This window comes from Pezoporus flaviventris, unplaced genomic scaffold, assembly GCF_033815535.1.
Source record: "Pezoporus flaviventris isolate CSIRO_AGI_PZ_B2104156 unplaced genomic scaffold, CSIRO_AGI_Pfla_v1 ptg000006l, whole genome shotgun sequence".
NCBI classification, from domain to species: domain Eukaryota; kingdom Metazoa; phylum Chordata; class Aves; order Psittaciformes; family Psittacidae; genus Pezoporus; species Pezoporus flaviventris.
Window position 1 is genome coordinate 22,178,384 of NW_026892554.1, and position 15,773 is coordinate 22,194,156.

Sequence of the window (15,773 nt, forward strand, 5' to 3'; positions counted from 1 at the left end):
CAACACCGTCCCTGGCAGCTAAGAGCTGAGACAACTTCATGTCGCTTGCAGCTTATGGCCTATGGAACACTGGAGAAAAAGGAGCCTCTCAGAACTGGACTCTCTGTCTGAAGGGGACAAAGCTACTCAAACCTTTTCTAGTTCAACCGTTGCTTAAAGCAAAACAAGCTACAGTCCTTCCTCTGCTGACATTCAGAAAACAATCTGCATGGTGAGGCTGTCTGTGGGATTTGTGTTAGCGCAGTGTTTACAGGCTTCCCTGCACTTCAACCTACAAAAGGACCTCGAGTCCATCTCTCAGAGCAGCTGAGAGCAATTGTGATGACAAAGGCAGAAATGCCTTTGAGGAAGCAGAACTTTTGGAGGATTGAGGCTATGAGCTCTGGCAACGCTGGCTTGCCTGCATCCAGGACACTGTGTCCTCTGAAGTCCACAGCAGTGTGACTCATGTTAGCCTGCAATTCAGGGGTTTTTCCCAACTTCCACATCACAATGACTCCCAGCTGCTCTAGGAGACTGATCCGATGTCCCTTTGTAATTTGAAATGCATGGAACTGGCCACCCCATCCCTGACCCAGAACAATGGGCTGTGAGTTTCCGGCTCCCTTCCCCACACCTCTCCTCAAAAGCATGTCATCCAGGCATCTGGTGTCTGGGACACCCTTGCTGAGCAAAACAGGTCAATTTGGGTGTGGGTTTCACTCAGGGAAGATCGCGGGCGTCTCTTTCATCACAAAACCAGGCCGCGGTAGAGCCTGATGAACTTAAGCAATGTGCTCGTGGCTATCACTCCTTCCCGCAGAGAATTTCCTCATAGTGCACAATGGTCCTTTCTTGCTGTTGAGGGTACAGAGGTGAGACTGTCCGGCCTGCAGTTCCCCAGGTCTTCCTTTTTTCCTTTTATATATCTGGGGATGGGGGTGCGTATTTCCCATTTTCCAGCCACTGGGTATCTTACAACTTTGCTATTTGGACGGATAGCGGCTTAGCAACTTCCTCTGACAGTTCCTGCAGGACTCTCGGGTGCATCTCCTCAGTTCCCAAAGGACTGGTGCACTTTCAAGTTCCTGACATGGTCTTGAACTTCCATCTTCTTCATGTTGGTCACAGCCAGGCCTCTCGTTTGGCTCACCTAAAGCGTGGGGCTACAACTTCTTTCACCTTCCTTTGCTGTTCTATGTACCTGAAGAATGCCTTCTAGTTGTTTTTCATGGCCCCAGACAACTTCAGCGCCTGCAATGCTTTGGTTTTCCTGATGCCCTCCATAGACGCCCATGACTTTCCCTGTAGTCTGCCCAGGATGTGTATCCCTGCCTTCACTGCCTGTGCATCTTTGGTATGTTTTTAGTTTTGTTTAGTTTGGTTAGGTTTGGTTTGGTTCAGTTTGGCTAAGAGGCCTTGCCTTCCCCAAGCTAGCCTCCTGCTTCCCGTCGGACTTCTTGCATCTTAGGATTTCTAGAGGCTCCAGAAAAACATCTTTCAATATGTCCCAGGTCTCAGCATCCTTTCTCTCTGAGGCCGTTTTCCAAGGGATCGCACACGGTAGCGCCTTAAACAGCCAAGAGCTTGCCTTTCTACAGTGTAGGGTCCTGACTCTACTTTTTACCTACTCTATACCTCTCAAGGCTGAGAATTCTACCAAGAGATGACTGCTGCTGACCAGGCTACCTCCTGTCTTGACCGTTTTCGTAAGTTCTTCTGCACTAGAAAGGAGCAGGTTTAGCTGTGTCTCTCCTGTGGTCGAATTCTCCATCACTTCTACTAGGAAGTCATTCACGACAGACTCCAGTAGTTTCCTGGACTGCTTTTGGTTGGCTGTGTCACTTTGTCAGTAGACGTCTTGGTGGTTGAAGTACCTTGTCAGGATCAGGACCTAAGAAGAGGCGATGCTTCCTAAGGCTTTGCCACAGACAGTTTTTACTGCCCACAAGCTCAGGTAACAAAGGGAGATTGAAAATGACAGATAGCAGACCACTGTCAGGCAGCTCTTTCAAGTGACTTCTCCATAGTTACGCCCCTTGATGACTAAACCGTGCCCTAAGGCTTCTTCCAACCAGGGGCCTGGGCTCAAACTGGGAAGTGGGGAACCTGCTGGAAACAAGGAAATCAGCATTTAGGAGGGTGATCAAAGAGTTGCCGCATCCTTCCTGAAAGAGACACACACGCTCATTCACCTGTTTTGCTCTTTGATGAAACCGGCACCTGAAGCTATGAGCTGTGGTGTGCCTGACACACCTGAGAAAGGGCATCGTCTCCACTGAAGTCCACAGCAGCGGGGCTCATGTTAACCTGCAATTCAGGGGTTTTCCCAACTCTTCCACATCACAAATCGGTGTGGGTCTCACTCAGAGAAGATCGAGGGCATCTCTTTCATCACAAAACTAGGCCGTGGTAGAGCCTGATGAGCATACGCAAGGTGCTCATGGCCATCACTCCTTCCCGCAGAAAAGTTCCTTATGGTGCACAATCATAGAATCATAGAATCATAGAATAGTTAGCGTTGGAAAGGACCTTAAGATCATCTAGTTCCAACCCCCCTGCTGGGGGTAGGGACACCTTACGCTAAATCATATCACCCAAGGCCTCGTCCAACCTGGTCTTGAACACTGCCAGGGATGGAGCATGGTCCTTCCTTGCTGTTGAGATTTGCTGCATCCCTGCAGAGCTGAGTTTCACCTCACGTATGGGTTTGTGCAGTCTTGACCTTCTGATTGAACATACTCAGTGTCTCCTGTGTCCTACAATGACCTGTGGGGAGCATGTGTCTCCGATGTTATCCGTAGTGCCTGACAGGAAAGCACTTGAGGTGAGCTCATAACTGAATTTGACCATGACTGATAGCCACGCTCACCGCTAATAAGGCAAAGGACGGAAACACACTCTAAATATCCTTCTGCACATGCCTGAGACATCTGAGTTGATCGATCTTATGAAGGTGCGGCACAGATAAGTTGTTCTGATATTCAGTGACAGAAAGCGGGAGCACAGTATTTCAGATGAAAGAGGCAAGGGCTTCATCATCAGCGAGTCCTTGGCAAGCAGCAACTACTACGTGTTCAGATGCTTCATGAGCAAGGAATGTTGGTTTCCCCCAGGGCTCTGGAACACAGCATAAAAGCCTGCTCTGCTCCAGGCTCTGCATCTTCCTCTCTTGCTTCCCTTTCCTCTAAGAGCAAGGTAAGCCTGAGACTGCTCTCTCTCTCTCTGTGGGCTGAAGTGCTGTGCTGGTGGCTACTCAGGCTGATATTGGGCTGCCTCTGCTTGGCCCTGCAAGGGAAATAGTCAACCCCTGAGACCTCTGTCTTTTTCATGGAGGTGGCTGGGGGGAGCTGGGAAGAGGAGGGTTTTCCAAGCAGGAAGGATCAGTGGGGCTCAGATGCAGAGATGTCTGCCCACCAGAATTTGCATGTCCATCAGACTGTCTCTAACCAAATGGCCAAGTGCATGCAGTGCTCTCTTCAATGCAGCACTGTTTGCTCTGGAGATGGGCTGTGATCAGTCACTCCACAAGGGCTTTAACTCCAGTGTAATGGGACCTATTACAAAAAGGGCCAGCCTTCCAGTTCCATGCAACCCGCTGGGCCAGGGAGGGCGCTGGAAGTTGTAGAGTCGCTGCGTGTATTTAAAACAAGATCTGCCCACAGAGAGAGATGAAGAAGACAAGGACATGCTAATATTGAGGTTTGTGCTCCCTGCCTGCTCTGTGTTTCAGCTTTGCCTCGCTCACCGAGAGATGTCTTGCTTCAGACCATGTCCCCCACGCCCCTGCGGCACCTCTGGCCCAACGCCACTTGCAAGCAGTTGCAGTGAACCCTGCATCTCCCGCTGCGCTGACTCGACGGTGTTCATTGAGGCCTCCCCAGTGGTGGTGACCCTGCCGGGCCCCATCCTCACCTCTTTCCCGCAGAGCACAGCCGTGGGATCCTCTCTGTCAGCTGCTGTTGGGAGCTCCCTCAGCACTGGCGGGGTTCCCATCTCTTCTGGGGGCTCCCTTGGTCTCGGGGGCTCAGGCCTGTGTCTGCCTCCCCCCCGCTGCAGTCTGAACTGCTGAAGCTGGCGGATCATCCCCTTTGGAGCCGGAAGGAGGACGTGCACCCTGCATGAGCAGGAGCGTGGCCACGGCTTCCAGATGGGCTGCGTGTCCTCTTCCCACCTGGCAGGAGGGTCCTGTGCCCACTGCTCCTCACTGCTGGACGAGCCTCGCACTGCCTTCTCTGTCTCTGCTTTGCTCTGAGCCCCTAAGAGAAAGGGCTCCTTCTCTTCTGCTTTGCTGAACCTCCTACTGAGGTGGAGAGGGATCTGGAGTCAGGGACTGCTCTTGGTGGCCTGGGAATACCACCAGGTGAAGCAGAATGGGAAAAGGGAAGCTCTTTCTGTGGACCTTGTCCTTTGGAAACGGGCCCTTCTCTGTGCCTCCCCAAACCCTGCAGACGTCTTCCCTGGTCTCTCTTCTGTGCCCCTGCATTTGCTCCTTCTGATTAAAGACTATGTGCAGCATATCTGGAGTCTCGTGGTTGGTTGTTCTCCTCCTCCCTCACTTACCTGCTGTGCAAGGAGAGATCTGCTGTCTCTCATGACAGACAAGCATGGACTACTGCCATGTTTAGCTGGAGCTCCCTGAATTGATCGAGGATCAAAAATAAACAAGTTGACAAAGAGAAACAGAAAAGCCCCAGAGAAACTGAGCGAGGAAGAAGCAGTGGACAGAGTTGGATCTGTGGCTACTGCCAGAGGTATTGGTGGTCAAAGACGGGAAAAGGTTGCTCAGGGAGTAGAAGATTCTCCATCTTTGGAGATGTCTAACGTAGAACCAGACAAGGCCAGGAAAAACGTCCCCTGCTTGACCTGGACCTGGACTTTGTGATCTCCACCTCAGGTGTTGCGTGATTTGGTGAGAAACTGCTGGATGCCCCCATGCAGGAACAGCCAACAAGTGCAACAAGTGCACAGAGGGTGCAGGGGCCAATGATCCAGATCAGAGTGCGTGACACAACTGACCCAGCAGCAAAAGCAAGGCTGTCAAGGTGTAAGCATGCTGAGCAAGCCCTGAGGGAGCCAAAACCTTGCTCAAGGTCCCACTGAGATTTGAACTCAGATCGCTGGATTCAGAGTCCAGAGTGCTCACCATTACACCATGGGACCTCTGGGCGTATGCTCCATAGGTCTTTCCCCTGCAGCCACCCTGGCTGAGACATATGCTCCTGGCTCAGCCTGCCAGTCTTTCCATCTCCCTGGCCATCAGTCATCAAGGGCAGCATTCTTTCAGGGACACTGGGCACTTTTCACTCACAGAAGAGGAAGTGGCACAGCATTTTGTGCAAGCCTCGCATACCCTCTCTCAAAAGACACAGGCTGGTATCCCCGGAGAATCTTCCTGTTGCCTGATGAAAACTGCTGAAGACCTTTCCAGCTTAACATCCTCATCACTCATACCTCAAAGCGGACATTCACAGCCCAGTGATCGGTGGTTCAGTGCGTGCACTTGTGGGATCTGCTGGCGTCTTCCCCTTTCAACTCCGCATGCGGGACAGCCTCTCAATCTGCCACTCTAAGTCATGGCCTGTCCTGTTTCTCACCTTGTAGCTCCTACTAAGCAGCCTTTGCCCAGATATCCTTACTCTCAGTTGCACTCCGAGACAAGCTCCTGACCTTGACGAATGAGGCAATCATGACAGGGGACAGCGGACGTGCTTCAACTGCAAGACCAACTAGTAGGAGGACCCAAAGCAGTTTGTTATGGGTTGCACAAGCTGGGCTGCCTTCCTCTGCTGGGACAGTCTAGGCTGACTTCAAACCCTGTCCTTTCTTTCAGGGACACACTGTCCCCTTGCGCCCCAGACTGGCCTCTCCCTCATGGAGAACACTGGTTGCTCTCCTGAGATGGCTCCAGACTCAGGTGCATTTTGCTGTGATCCTGAGCAGAGGCACTTTCCTTCATGCCTTGGGACCAGCACATTGCCCACCAAAGAAGAGTTCGTGCACACAGTGGGAAGAAGCTCCCTGCTTGAGGAAGGAGCATGCACTGTGACTCCCTTAAATGCCTTTCAACCTGCAGGATTTAGAGAAGGGAAAGTGGAATCAGGGCTAGCCCCAGAGCTGGAGCAGGCAGCTCATTGCCTGAGCCCTAGTGGAACTTGAGTGAGATACCCAACGTGAAGAGGAATCCACTGATAAGCAGATAGACTCCACAACTCGTTAAAGTTGTAATGTAGGTATTCTTTATTCAGCGCTGAGGAGCATGGGGGATCGCTCCTCTAAAACCATGCACACCTTTCCTTTGCCACTCTGTTTGTTTACATTACATATAATGGTTACAGAAACATGAGATTGCTTCACGCCCTATACATATGCAAAACCTATTCCCATCTAGTATTATAATCAGTTTTCTGGCATTTGTCCCATTGATGCGCTTGCGCAGTGCCTCCAGGGCGTGGATTTTAGGGGGTCGTGAGCATGAAGGCCTGTAGTTCTTCTTCATCACCGCGAGTTACCTCCTTCTTTCACGCAGACTCAGTAGGGTTTCGGCTCCTATTGAAACCTCAGGTTCGGTGCAAGCCGGTTTTACGTATCTTAAAGTAGAAACTTGTCAAACTTGAAAATTCTGTTACTGTTATCTTTGGTTCCTTTTCTTTCTATGGATACTATTTAAACAAGAATGTCCTAAATGTTCATTACACAAGTTATGAATCTTATCTACCACAATTCTGCCTAGCAGCTACTACTACAATTCTGCTTCACAGTTCTAGCAATTTTGACTCCTACAGTTCTGCTTCACCAAGCACAATGACTGTTTAAGCAAGCAGGCACAATGTTAACCCTTTATTTCCAGGTATCAGCACGTGTTCTCTGGGCACCTGCTCCAGTGCTTCAAGACAGCCTGAGAATCAATCAGTGGTCCAAAGCAGCCCCTGAATTCTGCTTTTTGCAAGCTGGGCCATGCTCAAAGCCTGGCTGGTCCCTGCTCAGCTTGGAGGAGCCCAGAGAAATAGCCACAAGGCAGGGCTGCAGTGGGGAGTGGCTCCAGAGTCCCATGGGACCTGAACGTCCTAAGGGAAGGTGGGTTCTTCTGGAACAGGAGAAGCAAGGCACCCTGAAGCCAGGCTGAAGAAAAGCTTGTCTGCATTGTCCAGGAATCAAATGTGGGACAAGTGCTTGGAAGGCAGCTGTGCTCTCAATGATACCATCAATGCCCATGGGGCCACGACTGCCTCCTGCTCCCCCACTTGCCAATCTGCCTGCCTCACTCTGCTAGTTCACAGAGTGACCTGTCTACTGCTCCTCCACATCAGTGCGTGGTCAGCCTTCTCCTTCCAATCCCCAGTATGCAAAGGACCTCAAGCTGCTGGGATGTCTGTGTTTGTCCCCTGGGAGTGACATCTTGGATGTGGACACTTTTGCTGCTGGGTGCTAGTAACAGTGCCTCTCTCAGACTACATTCATTCCTTTACCAGCTGTACATGTAGTACGCACGTGGATTTGCCTTTGTGGCTACGCACCTCTGGTGGCATAATCACAGACAAAAGCCAGCCAGCTGCTCACTCCTTCCCAGACTCCGGGGGTCGGATACAGAGAGCTGAAAACAGGATGGGTCATGACTTTGAAAAACACAGCTTAGCAAAAACTCCTACGGGCAAACCAGGCTTACCTTGGCAGGGGAGTCGGGGCATAGAGGGTGTGGAAATCGTTGCAGATTAAAACAGATTCATGTAGTGAGAAACAGAAACACCAACATAAAACACCGTCTTTCCTCACCCCTGTCCAAAGGTCTGTTTTACACATTCACGCCACATTCCTTTCCCTGACTTGTACTCCCACCTTGTGCAGCCCTAGCCTTATTGCTACCTGAGAGCCCAGGGCTGCCCCTGACACCATGCAGCTTGCCATAGCCCGAGAAACCCCTTTTCTCTGTGCCTGGAGCCATTCCTGTCCTGCCCAACACTGCTGGCCAGAGCATGCAGCAGGCAGGCAGAGGAGGGAAAAGCAAAAGGCAGACAGAGAGGGCCAGCACGGGGATGCAGATGTGAGCACGCTAAAGTGTCCTTTCCACTGCCCTTTCCTTCTTTATTCCTGCTGAGAATCTCTCTGAGGTTCTTTCTCCCTTGCAGTGCTTTCCCCAGCCTCGGTGGCATGGCTACAGGGAATCGACCATGTGCCAGCAATGTGGGTTTCTCTCCTCTTTCTGTAGGCTCTTCCTGCATGTGCTTCTCAGAGTTTACTTTTTCCTTTAGCTGCTAAACCACGCAGGCAGGCTACCAGAAGCTCAACCTCTGCCGCTGCTCTAGTAGGGGCAGCTGGGCATGCAACTGAATGAAGACCTCTGGGAAGCCTCACCTTAAATGCCTACCTTGTCAATGGAAGCAGAGTTTACCATTCAACCAGGACAAGACCAAGAAGGAAAGGGCTTTAACTGTCTACCTGAGCACCAGGCACACTGTGGAGCTGGAAGCCACTGCAGAAACCTGGTCATTTGGTAGCAGCCCAAAAAGCAGCTGTTCACCGTAGCTGGCAGGATTCGAACCTGCGCGGGGAAACCCCAATGGATTTCTAGTCCATCGCCTTCACCACTCGGCCACAACTACCTGATGCAGATCTCTTTGCCCCGCTGATCACAGTGCCTGTGCAATGACACCTGGCTGCCGGGGAGTTTCAGGGCAATGCTCCACTTCCAGATTTGTAGCCGGGACTTTCACTGCACGTGTAATGAGTCAAAGACCTCTCTGTGTTATCTCAAGGCATCCTGGAGGCCCTGACTAACCCTGTTCAGGAGCCGGCACTGCAGGGACATCCTGGAACTGGGTGCAACACCGTCCCTGGCAGCTAAGAGCTGAGACAACTTCATGTCGCTTGCAGCTTATGGCCTATGGAACACTGGAGAAAAAGGAGCCTCTCAGAACTGGACTCTCTGTCTGAAGGGGACAAAGCTACTCAAACCTTTTCTAGTTCAACCGTTGCTTAAAGCAAAACAAGCTACAGTCCTTCCTCTGCTGACATTCAGAAAACAATCTGCATGGTGAGGCTGTCTGTGGGATTTGTGTTAGCGCAGTGTTTACAGGCTTCCCTGCACTTCAACCTACAAAAGGACCTCGAGTCCATCTCTCAGAGCAGCTGAGAGCAATTGTGATGACAAAGGCAGAAATGCCTTTGAGGAAGCAGAACTTTTGGAGGATTGAGGCTATGAGCTCTGGCAACGCTGGCTTGCCTGCATCCAGGACACTGTGTCCTCTGAAGTCCACAGCAGTGTGACTCATGTTAGCCTGCAATTCAGGGGTTTTTCCCAACTTCCACATCACAATGACTCCCAGCTGCTCTAGGAGACTGATCCGATGTCCCTTTGTAATTTGAAATGCATGGAACTGGCCACCCCATCCCTGACCCAGAACAATGGGCTGTGAGTTTCCGGCTCCCTTCCCCACACCTCTCCTCAAAAGCATGTCATCCAGGCATCTGGTGTCTGGGACTCCCTTGCTGAGCAAAACAGGTCAATTTGGGTGTGGGTTTCACTCAGGGAAGATCGCGGGCGTCTCTTTCATCACAAAACCAGGCCGCGGTAGAGCCTGATGAACTTAAGCAATGTGCTCGTGGCTATCACTCCTTCCCGCAGAGAATTTCCTCATAGTGCACAATGGTCCTTTCTTGCTGTTGAGGGTACAGAGGTGAGACTGTCCGGCCTGCAGTTCCCCAGGTCTTCCTTTTTTCCTTTTATATATCTGGGGGTGGGGGTGCGTATTTCCCATTTTCCAGCCACTGGGTATCTTACAACTTTGCTATTTGGACGGATAGCGGCTTAGCAACTTCCTCTGACAGTTCCTGCAGGACTCTCGGGTGCATCTCCTCAGTTCCCAAAGGACTGGTGCACTTTCAAGTTCCTGACATGGTCTTGAACTTCCATCTTCTTCATGTTGGTCACAGCCAGGCCTCTCGTTTGGCTCACCTAAAGCGTGGGGCTACAACTTCTTTCACCTTCCTTTGCTGTTCTATGTACCTGAAGAATGCCTTCTAGTTGTTTTTCATGGCCCCAGACAACTTCAGCGCCTGCAATGCTTTGGTTTTCCTGATGCCCTCCATAGACGCCCATGACTTTCCCTGTAGTCTGCCCAGGATGTGTATCCCTGCCTTCACTGCCTGTGCATCTTTGGTATGTTTTTAGTTTTGTTTAGTTTGGTTAGGTTTGGTTTGGTTCAGTTTGGCTAAGAGGCCTTGCCTTCCCCAAGCTAGCCTCCTGCTTCCCGTCGGACTTCTTGCATCTTAGGATTTCTAGAGGCTCCAGAAAAACATCTTTCAATATGTCCCAGGTCTCAGCATCCTTTCTCTCTGAGGCCGTTTTCCAAGGGATCGCACACGGTAGCGCCTTAAACAGCCAAGAGCTTGTCTTTCTACAGTGTAGGGTCCTGACTCTACTTTTTACCTACTCTATACCTCTCAAGGCTGAGAATTCTACCAAGAGATGACTGCTGCTGACCAGGCTACCTCCTGTCTTGACCGTTTTCGTAAGTTCTTCTGCACTAGAAAGGAGCAGGTTTAGCTGTGTCTCTCCTGTGGTCGAATTCTCCATCACTTCTACTAGGAAGTCATTCACGACAGACTCCAGTAGTTTCCTGGACTGCTTTTGGTTGGCTGTGTCACTTTGTCAGTAGACGTCTTGGTGGTTGAAGTACCTTGTCAGGATCAGGACCTAAGAAGAGGCGATGCTTCCTAAGGCTTTGCCACAGACAGTTTTTACTGCCCACAAGCTCAGGTAACAAAGGGAGATTGAAAATGACAGATAGCAGACCACTGTCAGGCAGCTCTTTCAAGTGACTTCTCCATAGTTACGCCCCTTGATGACTAAACCGTGCCCTAAGGCTTCTTCCAACCAGGGGCCTGGGCTCAAACTGGGAAGTGGGGAACCTGCTGGAAACAAGGAAATCAGCATTTAGGAGGGTGATCAAAGAGTTGCCGCATCCTTCCTGAAAGAGACACACACGCTCATTCACCTGTTTTGCTCTTTGATGAAACCGGCACCTGAAGCTATGAGCTGTGGTGTGCCTGACACACCTGAGAAAGGGCATCGTCTCCACTGAAGTCCACAGCAGCGGGGCTCATGTTAGCCTGCAATTCAGGGGTTTTCCCAACTCTTCCACATCACAAATCGGTGTGGGTCTCACTCAGAGAAGATCGAGGGCATCTCTTTCATCACAAAACTAGGCCGTGGTAGAGCCTGATGAGCATACGCAAGGTGCTCATGGCCATCACTCCTTCCCGCAGAAAAGTTCCTTATGGTGCACAATCATAGAATCATAGAATCATAGAATAGTTAGCGTTGGAAAGGACCTTAAGATCATCTAGTTCCAACCCCCCTGCTGGGGGTAGGGACACCTTACGCTAAATCATATCACCCAAGGCCTCGTCCAACCTGGTCTTGAACACTGCCAGGGATGGAGCATGGTCCTTCCTTGCTGTTGAGATTTGCTGCATCCCTGCAGAGCTGAGTTTCACCTCACGTATGGGTTTGTGCAGTCTTGACCTTCTGATTGAACATACTCAGTGTCTCCTGTGTCCTACAATGACCTGTGGGGAGCATGTGTCTCCGATGTTATCCGTAGTGCCTGACAGGAAAGCACTTGAGGTGAGCTCATAACTGAATTTGACCATGACTGATAGCCACGCTCACCGCTAATAAGGCAAAGGACGGAAACACACTCTAAATATCCTTCTGCACATGCCTGAGACATCTGAGTTGATCGATCTTATGAAGGTGCGGCACAGATGAGTTGTTCTGATATTCAGTGACAGAAAGCGGGAGCACAGTATTTCAGATGAAAGAGGCAAGGCCTTCATCATCAGCGAGTCCTTGGCAAGCAGCAACTACTACGTGTTCAGATGCTTCATGAGCAAGGAATGTTGGTTTCCCCCAGGGCTCTGGAACACAGCATAAAAGCCTGCTCTGCTCCAGGCTCTGCATCTTCCTCTCTTGCTTCCCTTTCCTCTAAGAGCAAGGTAAGCCTGAGACTGCTCTCTCTCTCTCTGTGGGCTGAAGTGCTGTGCTGGTGGCTACTCAGGCTGATATTGGGCTGCCTCTGCTTGGCCCTGCAAGGGAAATAGTCAACCCCTGAGACCTCTGTCCTTTTCATGGAGGTGGCTGGGGGGAGCTGGGAAGAGGAGGGTTTTCCAAGCAGGAAGGATCAGTGGGGCTCAGATGCAGAGATGTCTGCCCACCAGAATTTGCATGTCCATCAGACTGTCTCTAACCAAATGGCCAAGTGCATGCAGTGCTCTCTTCAATGCAGCACTGTTTGCTCTGGAGATGGGCTGTGATCAGTCACTCCACAAGGGCTTTAACTCCAGTGTAATGGGACCTATTACAAAAAGGGCCAGCCTTCCAGTTCCATGCAACCCGCTGGGCCAGGGAGGGCGCTGGAAGTTGTAGAGTCGCTGCGTGTATTTAAAACAAGATCTGCCCACAGAGAGAGATGAAGAAGACAAGGACATGCTAATATTGAGGTTTGTGCTCCCTGCCTGCTCTGTGTTTCAGCTTTGCCTCGCTCACCGAGAGATGTCTTGCTTCAGACCATGTCCCCCACGCCCCTGCGGCACCTCTGGCCCAACGCCACTTGCAAGCAGTTGCAGTGAACCCTGCATCTCCCGCTGCGCTGACTCGACGGTGTTCATTGAGGCCTCCCCAGTGGTGGTGACCCTGCCGGGCCCCATCCTCACCTCTTTCCCGCAGAGCACAGCCGTGGGATCCTCTCTGTCAGCTGCTGTTGGGAGCTCCCTCAGCACTGGCGGGGTTCCCATCTCTTCTGGGGGCTCCCTTGGTCTCGGGGGCTCAGGCCTGTGTCTGCCTCCCCCCCGCTGCAGTCTGAACTGCTGAAGCTGGCGGATCATCCCCTTTGGAGCCGGAAGGAGGACGTGCACCCTGCATGAGCAGGAGCGTGGCCACGGCTTCCAGATGGGCTGCGTGTCCTCTTCCCACCTGGCAGGAGGGTCCTGTGCCCACTGCTCCTCACTGCTGGACGAGCCTCGCACTGCCTTCTCTGTCTCTGCTTTGCTCTGAGCCCCTAAGAGAAAGGGCTCCTTCTCTTCTGCTTTGCTGAACCTCCTACTGAGGTGGAGAGGGATCTGGAGTCAGGGACTGCTCTTGGTGGCCTGGGAATACCACCAGGTGAAGCAGAATGGGAAAAGGGAAGCTCTTTCTGTGGACCTTGTCCTTTGGAAACGGGCCCTTCTCTGTGCCTCCCCAAACCCTGCAGACGTCTTCCCTGGTCTCTCTTCTGTGCCCCTGCATTTGCTCCTTCTGATTAAAGACTATGTGCAGCATATCTGGAGTCTCGTGGTTGGTTGTTCTCCTCCTCCCTCACTTACCTGCTGTGCAAGGAGAGATCTGCTGTCTCTCATGACAGACAAGCATGGACTACTGCCATGTTTAGCTGGAGCTCCCTGAATTGATCGAGGATCAAAAATAAACAAGTTGACAAAGAGAAACAGAAAAGCCCCAGAGAAACTGAGCGAGGAAGAAGCAGTGGACAGAGTTGGATCTGTGGCTACTGCCAGAGGTATTGGTGGTCAAAGAAGGGAAAAGGTTGCTCAGGGAGTAGAAGATTCTCCATCTTTGGAGATGTCTAACGTAGAACCAGACAAGGCCAGGAAAAACGTCCCCTGCTTGACCTGGACCTGGACTTTGTGATCTCCACCTCAGGTGTTGCGTGATTTGGTGAGAAACTGCTGGATGCCCCCATGCAGGAGCAGCCAACAAGTGCAACAAGTGCACAGAGGGTGCAGGGGCCAATGATCCAGATCAGAGTGCGTGACACAACTGACCCAGCAGCAAAAGCAAGGCTGTCAAGGTGTAAGCATGCTGAGCAAGCCCTGAGGGAGCCAAAACCTTGCTCAAGGTCCCACTGAGATTTGAACTCAGATCGCTGGATTCAGAGTCCAGAGTGCTCACCATTACACCATGGGACCTCTGGGCGTATGCTCCATAGGTCTTTCCCCTGCAGCCACCCTGGCTGAGACATATGCTCCTGGCTCAGCCTGCCAGTCTTTCCATCTCCCTGGCCATCAGTCATCAAGGGCAGCATTCTTTCAGGGACACTGGGCACTTTTCACTCACAGAAGAGGAAGTGGCACAGCATTTTGTGCAAGCCTCGCATACCCTCTCTCAAAAGACACAGGCTGGTATCCCCGGAGAATCTTCCTGTTGCCTGATGAAAACTGCTGAAGACCTTTCCAGCTTAACATCCTCATCACTCATACCTCAAAGCGGACATTCACAGCCCAGTGATCGGTGGTTCAGTGCGTGCACTTGTGGGATCTGCTGGCGTCTTCCCCTTTCAACTCCGCATGCGGGACAGCCTCTCAATCTGCCACTCTAAGTCATGGCCTGTCCTGTTTCTCACCTTGTAGCTCCTACTAAGCAGCCTTTGCCCAGATATCCTTACTCTCAGTTGCACTCCGAGACAAGCTCCTGACCTTGACGAATGAGGCAATCATGACAGGGGACAGCGGACGTGCTTCAACTGCAAGACCAACTAGTAGGAGGACCCAAAGCAGTTTGTTATGGGTTGCACAAGCTGGGCTGCCTTCCTCTGCTGGGACAGTCTAGGCTGACTTCAAACCCTGTCCTTTCTTTCAGGGACACACTGTCCCCTTGCGCCCCAGACTGGCCTCTCCCTCATGGAGAACACTGGTTGCTCTCCTGAGATGGCTCCAGACTCAGGTGCATTTTGCTGTGATCCTGAGCAGAGGCACTTTCCTTCATGCCTTGGGACCAGCACATTGCCCACCAAAGAAGAGTTCGTGCACACAGTGGGAAGAAGCTCCCTGCTTGAGGAAGGAGCATGCACTGTGACTCCCTTAAATGCCTTTCAACCTGCAGGATTTAGAGAAGGGAAAGTGGAATCAGGGCTAGCCCCAGAGCTGGAGCAGGCAGCTCATTGCCTGAGCCCTAGTGGAACTTGAGTGAGATACCCAACGTGAAGAGGAATCCACTGATAAGCAGATAGACTCCACAACTCGTTAAAGTTGTAATGTAGGTATTCTTTATTCAGCGCTGAGGAGCATGGGGGATCGCTCCTCTAAAACCATGCACACCTTTCCTTTGCCACTCTGTTTGTTTACATTACATATAATGGTTACAGAAACATGAGATTGCTTCACGCCCTATACATATGCAAAACCTATTCCCATCTAGTATTATAATCAGTTTTCTGGCATTTGTCCCATTGATGCGCTTGCGCAGTGCCTCCAGTGCTTCACCCGGAGCAGGGTTGGGCTCGATTGGTACTTGGATGGGTGTAAGCGGCGAGGAGAAGCAGACAGGCCAACCCAATATGGGTGATAAGCAACTTCTACCTTATTTGTGACGCAGTTCACACATATATAGGAGTGGTATTCAGCCACTCCTTCTTGGCACAACAGTATTGGTTAGCCCCCACAGCTTCCTCCACATTCTCCTCCCAGGTCCGGTCTCTGGCTACCTGTGGGGGCCACCCCCTGCCTTGCTTGCACAGTCCTCCAGAACTCTGTGGTTCTGCTCTTAGAGTCATTCTGCAACAATTCCCCCCTTTTTCTTTGTGCAAGCAAGGCATTATGGGTTATTCTGTTCACCTGTTTTATCACACAACTATAAACAAGTCTAATAGCTACGATGATTAACCTAATCAATGATACATAAGTGCAATACTTTTAAACAGTGTTTGACTCAACCTGTAATTGGTTAAACACAGGTGTGAGAACTCAACCTTGAAAGCTTGCCAACAGTCCACAGTTCTCATTAACTTGGTGAATTCCAGCCT

The 15,773-nt window shown here is 51.2% G+C and overlaps 3 non-coding genes across 3 annotated transcripts; all 3 read right to left on the reverse strand.

The window, feature by feature from the left end:
- Positions 1-5,070: 5,070 nt before the first annotated feature.
- On the reverse strand, positions 5,071-5,142 carry TRNAQ-CUG (transfer RNA glutamine (anticodon CUG)). Its single transcript has one exon. It is a non-coding gene; the product is annotated as a tRNA-Gln (tRNA).
- Positions 5,143-8,497: 3,355 nt separating this feature from the next.
- TRNAS-AGA (transfer RNA serine (anticodon AGA)) lies at positions 8,498-8,579 on the reverse strand. Its single transcript has one exon. It is a non-coding gene; the product is annotated as a tRNA-Ser (tRNA).
- A 5,290-nt stretch (positions 8,580-13,869) lies between these two features.
- TRNAQ-CUG (transfer RNA glutamine (anticodon CUG)) lies at positions 13,870-13,941 on the reverse strand. The gene has a single exon. It is a non-coding gene; the product is annotated as a tRNA-Gln (tRNA).
- Between the last annotated feature and the right edge of the window lie 1,832 nt (positions 13,942-15,773).